We start from the raw sequence: 6,267 nt of genomic DNA, 5'->3' as shown, positions 1-6,267 counted from the left end.
GCAACTCTACTTTTTCAAATTTATCCTAAAGATACAACTCATAAATATGTACAAAGATATCCATACAGGGCCCCCATCACTGTGCTAAAACTGTTAGTGCTGAGTGCGCTTCAGAACTTAAAATTGCTTGGATTTAGAAAGATAAGTCCGTGCATACAACACAGTATTTTTTGTTAACAACTCTAGTGGGAGTTGGGATAACAACCTGTAATCAAACCCAGTAATATGTCAGCAAAAAGATATATGAATTCACATTAAGTAGTATAAAGACTATAAATAGCTTCACATTCGTTCAGCTATAGTTTAGCTGCCAAATGACTGTGCCAAAAATTTGAGAAGACTTTCAGTTTTTTAAGCTGTTTGAGCTTTAGAATCGCAGACAAGGGATTTTAGACAAGAACATTCATTGCAGCTTTTTTTTTTTTTTGTCCTGCAACAGCAAAAGAGTAGAAAGAACTTAAACATCTTTATCCAGCCGCAAGGGTACTGGATAAAGAATGATGTCATAGCCATAAAAATGTTAGAAAAATATTTAAAGTCATAAAAATTTATTAAAAAGAAGTAAAAAGAATATAAGTAGGAATATATGGGTTGATGTTATTAAGTGAATAAAAACAAGATGCTGTGAAGTGTGTCTGTTTTGCTTCCATTTGTGTTACACACACACACACACACACACACACACACACACAGAATCTCGAAGCACTGAAAGAAACCAAGGTTTTATGACAGTGACTGGTTGTTCTGGGAAGCTGAACTAGACAAGTGCTTTCCTCTGCATTTCTCTTGCACTGAATTTGAAGTTTATATGTTTTATTTTATTTTATTTTATTTTATTTTATTTTATTTTATTTATTTATTTGACAGAGAGATAGAGAGCACAAGTAGGCGGAGAGGCAGGCAGAGGGAGAGGGAGAAGCAGGCTCCCTGCCGAGCAGGGAGCCTGATGCGGGGCTCGATCCCAGGACCCTGGGATCATGACCTGAGCCGAAGGCAGCCGCTTAACCAGCTGAGCCACCCAGGTGCCCCTGTTTTATTTTATTTTTAATTGCCAGCATGTATTACTCAAAAAGAAAAAAAATCTCTAGGATATTAAACGGTTCGTTCAGATTTCTCTGCCTCCAGGCATCCTACATTGGGTGGCCACCTCCTCTGATGGGCGGTATTTGGGAAGACGGCCCTGAGAAGCAGAGAAAAAGTGATGGGGGGGGGGGGGAATGGATTGAAATATTTTCTAGAGGTTCCGTGTTAACTGCACGCCGTTGAAGTGGATCACCTCTTCTACACCATGAAAGTATATATCCTGTTATAGTACATACAGTTCCTTACCAAAACCCAGATTACTTCCCGCGTCAGCCGAATGAAGACAAATGGAGAGTTTTCTGGAGGGTGACTGCAATTTAGAGGGTCGTGGCAATGGAGGGAAAGTGGAGGAGATGCCGGATTGGAACGTGGACTCAAAAATGACACACTGGCTCGACGTCTCCATTCAAATCGAAGCGAAAGAGCAAGTGGACTAATGATTCAGAATGTTAGCTCGTGGGAGCAAAGCTCTGGGAACAGCTCGAGCCTGTGGCGGAGGACGCGTGCACAGGCCACGGGAGGCTGCGCGCACCCAGGTGCAGACCCAGGCGCCAGGTGGCCGGAGGGGCCACCCCCCGCCGCGCGTCTCGGCCAGGAGGGGTCGCCCTCCCGCCGGGTGCGGCGCGGGGCACGTGGGGCACAGGTGCAGGGGGCGGGGACCCCGGGCTGCGCCGTGAGCGGGGCCGCAGGATCCGTCGCGGGTGGAAATCAATTCTGGAAAACCGCGCGGTGTGGTCCCGCCGCGGGGTACTCGCCCTTCGTGCCCGCCGCGCCGGTGAGGAGGGTGGTCTGGGTCACGCGGCGAGCAGGTGAGCCCCTCCCCGCGGGCCCCACCGGAGGCACCTGCAGGCTGCACCCCAGGCGGCTGCCACCCGGCCCCCCAGCTCGGCCCCCAACGGCTCCTCGCGCGGGGGCTCGGAGCGCGCAGTTGAATGAAGCCCGATTCAGCCGCCACCGGAGCCCCCGCCACGCAGATCCGAGCTGTGATCCAGGTGTGATGGACAAGAGCAGCCACCCTCTCGGACTCCGACTCGGCTCAGAGCCCCAGCAGGGAGGCCTGACCCCCGAGGCCAGGCGGTGGTTTCCCGTTGGGTGACGTGTACGGCTTCTCTCCCAGCTATCTAGTGGGATAGAAACTGGGGAAGCTTGTGCTGAGCGCTCCGTGGTATCTGTCAATTCTTGTTCGATCACTAACCGATTGCAGGGAAGAACTCTGTACCTTTTGAACATGGACAGGATCGAAGACAACCCGAACGCCCGTGCCTTGTCATGCTGGCTCTGTTCTGGATGTTTCTTACTTGCCCTTCCAGTGCAGGGCCATGGAGAGAAAAGGCTTTAGACATCAAGCAATACATTTTGTTACTTTTGGAGTCCAATTTATAGTCTCTGCGGGTGCTAGATTTAAAGGGTTCAATAGAAATTACACAGCACTGATCATATTTACCTACACTCTGTATTAACTGGAACGGCTCTTTAGTGCAGGAGAGCACCTTGGCGGCGCCCAGCGAATCCTCGCCCTTCCCTCCCCTCCCCCCAACAACTCGAGAGCTAGTAAGCAATAGAGTCAGGGTTCAAACCCAGCCAGTCTAGTTCCACATGCTGTACTCCTAACTACTGCACTAAAAAATAAGTCCTTTCTCATGACAGCATGGGATGTGCAGCTTATCCTTGTGTGTGTGTGTGTGTGTGTGTGTGTGTGAATGAATGTGAAAAAAGGCGTTAGATTCGGGGCTCACAAAGCTGCTGAAGGGAATGTTTCACAGCATGTGTTAGAGCATGTTTAAACATTTGTCACTGTGTGGGATGGAGGGGGGAAGATATATTTAATAAGTCACGGCTATTGTCATTTAAACACACAGTCCCGTTCGCGCCATCGGGACGCCTGCGTCCTTGGGCACCCACTCTTCCTAGCATCTCCTTCCTGGTCCCTATTTTGTATTTCCTGCATTCTTCCTTCGGAAATTCCAATGGGTTCAAGGAAAAGAGTGTCACAAAGCCAAACACAGGCTTAATTACACTGAGCTCCTCTTCTTAACACTAGCTATTTGCTCATACTGACTGAAAAATGAATTCATTCAGACATCCATGCAGGAAATATAGGTTGTTCGCTCCTAACTGTGATTACACTTAGTTATGATACCATACTTGCCCCTAAAGGACTCAAAAACTGCTTGAGAAAATACAAAGTAGATAATGTGGGTCATGGGGCTACTGTCTTTACACCTGCTATTGATGGATTTCATCCCCCTCGGTTCTTGGTTCTCGGTTCTCGGTTGCAAGAGGAGAACTAGCCTTAGGATAAACTCAGTGGAGAAATGGAACCGGAAGACTCCCCTTTGTTGCCAATATCCTGAGGAAGTGCTTATTAGAGCTTGGGCTCCTGTCTCCCTTTCACTAAGGGATTTTTGAGGTTTTAACAAAAATCTCTCCTTGGGCTCCTGACTGGAGTGCAAATGGTCAAAGTCAGGTTTTTGAACCTGAGAAAAAATACCCCTACCTGACACCATCCCAAAGTGAGGGTGTAAAAGGTCAAGCGAGGGTGGAGGGGGTGAGTCCCAGGGAAAGGTTGTCATGAGGAGACATGGCGTCTCATGTGGCTGAGGGAGGAGCAACGGTGCCGACTTGCAAGGCGGTAAACATCAAAATTGATTGGAAGTCCTTAAGGGTCTTCCCTTCAAGAGAGGTCCCTTCAACAAGAGCTTGCAAATGTATCTGGATGGAAGGTAGACTGTTGAACCTGATGATCCTGGGCGCCACCCTCTTTGGCCGTCTACTTTTGAAGAGAACAGTGCTTTCCCCTTGTTTGGGAGGGGGGCGTAACCTTGTTTCTCTAGTCGCAGCTAACAATACCACGTTGGTGTTTTACTTACAGCCTGGAGATTACACGATGCATAACTAAATGCTGGAATCCTGCTTAATCCTCTGCTGAACATGAAAGCGTTTTTCTCTGACCTCTTCTCAAGGTAACTTCGACTTTCTAGATGTATTCATTGGAGTCAAAGTCTACTGTTCTGCCTAGTTTTGTCCTTGAAGTATGAAATAGTGGTGGCAAAACATAAGGGGACACAGAATAGGATGAATAGGTAGAAATTGGTATTGCATATTATGAAAGGAAAATTGCTATTATGAGAAATGCTGCTGGGCACAGAGGTTTTAATACGATTCAAAGTCTCCGGGACGCTACAAAAATTGGATTGTTTTTCAGGATAGAATAGGAAATTAGACATGGAACAAATGAATGTGTCAGGGTCTTCCTTCTTTACAAAAATCAGTCAAACAAAAAACTCTTTATTACTCCATTGCCCCAGTCCATGGACTACTCTGCTGTTTTGCTCTGCTTTGCAGCAAAGCTCAAGAAGATCTGTCTTGAATGTCTGTCTTCAAGGCTCCTCCTCCCTTCCCCCTTAAATCCACTTCAGTCAGACTTTTGCTCTCACCTCTGTACCAAAAACAGCTCTTAGCATCACAACAAAGACCTTCACGGCTATTTGGAATGTCTTCACCTTAACTGAGCCATCAGTAAGCGCTGACACCGTGGGTCACTTCTACCTTATTCAAACACGTTCTCGCAGGGCTTCCTGATTGTCCTCCTACCTGCCGATTGTTCCTTTCCCCCTTGGCATCCAGATTACAGTGAGTGTAATCTAAATGTTGGGGTTCTCTGGGGGCAGTTCTTAGTCCTTGTGGTTTGTATACACCTCTAGATCCACACTGCCCCTGTCTACTCTGTTGTGTGGCCGGAGACGCTGCCATTATCAATGATCAACCACACCCCCCCGCCATCTTGGCTTCCAGTTGGTTTTAGCCATCGGAAGGAGGAGGTAGAGATGGCAAGATGGGAGGAAAGGAAGGCTGGAGTATTTCCTTCCTGGGCCCCTCCCTGCTAGGCCAATGTTCGGAAGAGGCTCTGTATTACCTACCGGAGGCCACAGTGCCAGCCAGGGGCCCCCTTAGAGCTCTAGCTGCAGCCATGGTTCTCTCTCTCTCTCTCTCTCTGGATTCTGTTCTTCTTGCCTTTCACTTAGGAAATGCCGAGGATTTTAGGAGCTCTGTGCCAAGAACGGGGGACAAAGGCCAAATGTGTATGTCTTACTATTAATCACAGTATCACCTTACCGTGTCTACAAGTGAGCTGGTTTTCAAGATCCAGTTTTGTTTGTTGTGTGTCCTTGGTTTCTAGAGCTGGAACATGGCCTATGTCACCCTGACTGTCCATCTCAGCTCATCTGGATGTCATCCTGAGGCGCCGTGAAATCTCACCTCAGTCTTGAGGAACCCCGCACCGCAAAGGCCACGATGGAGCCTTATGGCTCTTCCACATACACCACTGACTGACTGTGGCTTTCAACAAGGACTTGGACCAACAGGTGCGGCCTGTTTTGGTGATATGGAAATGGCAGGGAAAGAGTCTCTTTATTACTGTTGAATTCCTGATCATGAGACTGACCGCCCGATAATCGCCCTCGTTTCAGAAAGAACATTACAGACACTTGAGCAGAATTGGTGTGAGGACAAGGTAGAATCCAAGTGTGGCTAGTTGGCACGAAGGAACATTCTGGAGCAGTAGAAAGGAGTTCATGGCTCTCTACTTACATGTAGCTCTTGGCATTCTGAAGCTCTCCTGGGGCATCTCATTTATCTAATGAATGATAATAAAGCAATAGCTATCTGCGATGGCACTGTTCTGGACTCTTTATCTGTAATTAGCTCATAAGCCTGCGAGGCAGCTTATGAATATCTCCCTATTCCAGAGGAGGTGACTAAGACACAGAGAGGACACTACTTACCTAAGGTCACACGTTGGGGTCTGAGGCATTAATAAGCCCCTGCTCACTGTTCCTTCCAGTTCACACACTGAGTAACAGGCACACAGGGATTCCCAGATTAACTTTATTTCTGGCAAAACTGGACCTGAGGCTAAAAGTAGATTTTCCGAGTCCTTTCTCTGTGAACTGAGATTACCCTGCGTGGATGCAGGTCTTCAGCCTTCCCCCTGGTGGCAGAGCCTGCCTTACGTGTGCGGGCAGGAAAGAGAAGAGTTTATGCTGCTTGTGGGCAAGCCAGCTCCGAAAGAGCTGAGCACACCTGCTCATTCCATTTGCTTAATCTCACCTAGGAGCCATCCCTCCTTCCACGGGGAGGTCTGGAAACTTCTGAGCAATGTCATGGGGCCCCATGTTATGG

General features: G+C 48.0%; 1 long non-coding RNA gene across 1 annotated transcript; it reads left to right on the top strand.

Annotated features, from left to right (window-relative positions):
• Positions 1 to 3,825: 3,825 nt before the first annotated feature.
• Positions 3,826 to 5,757, top strand: LOC118542905 (uncharacterized). The gene is made up of 2 exons (XR_004920833.2): positions 3,826 to 4,046; positions 5,264 to 5,757. It is a non-coding gene; the product is annotated as an uncharacterized LOC118542905 (long non-coding RNA).
• The last annotated feature ends 510 nt before the right edge of the window (positions 5,758 to 6,267 follow it).

The sequence above is a fragment of the Halichoerus grypus genome, chromosome 7 (genome assembly GCF_964656455.1).
Source record: "Halichoerus grypus chromosome 7, mHalGry1.hap1.1, whole genome shotgun sequence".
In the NCBI taxonomy this organism is placed as follows: domain Eukaryota; kingdom Metazoa; phylum Chordata; class Mammalia; order Carnivora; family Phocidae; genus Halichoerus; species Halichoerus grypus.
Note: the sequence above shows the minus strand (reverse complement) of the source record. Positions and strands in the feature narration are given on the sequence as shown.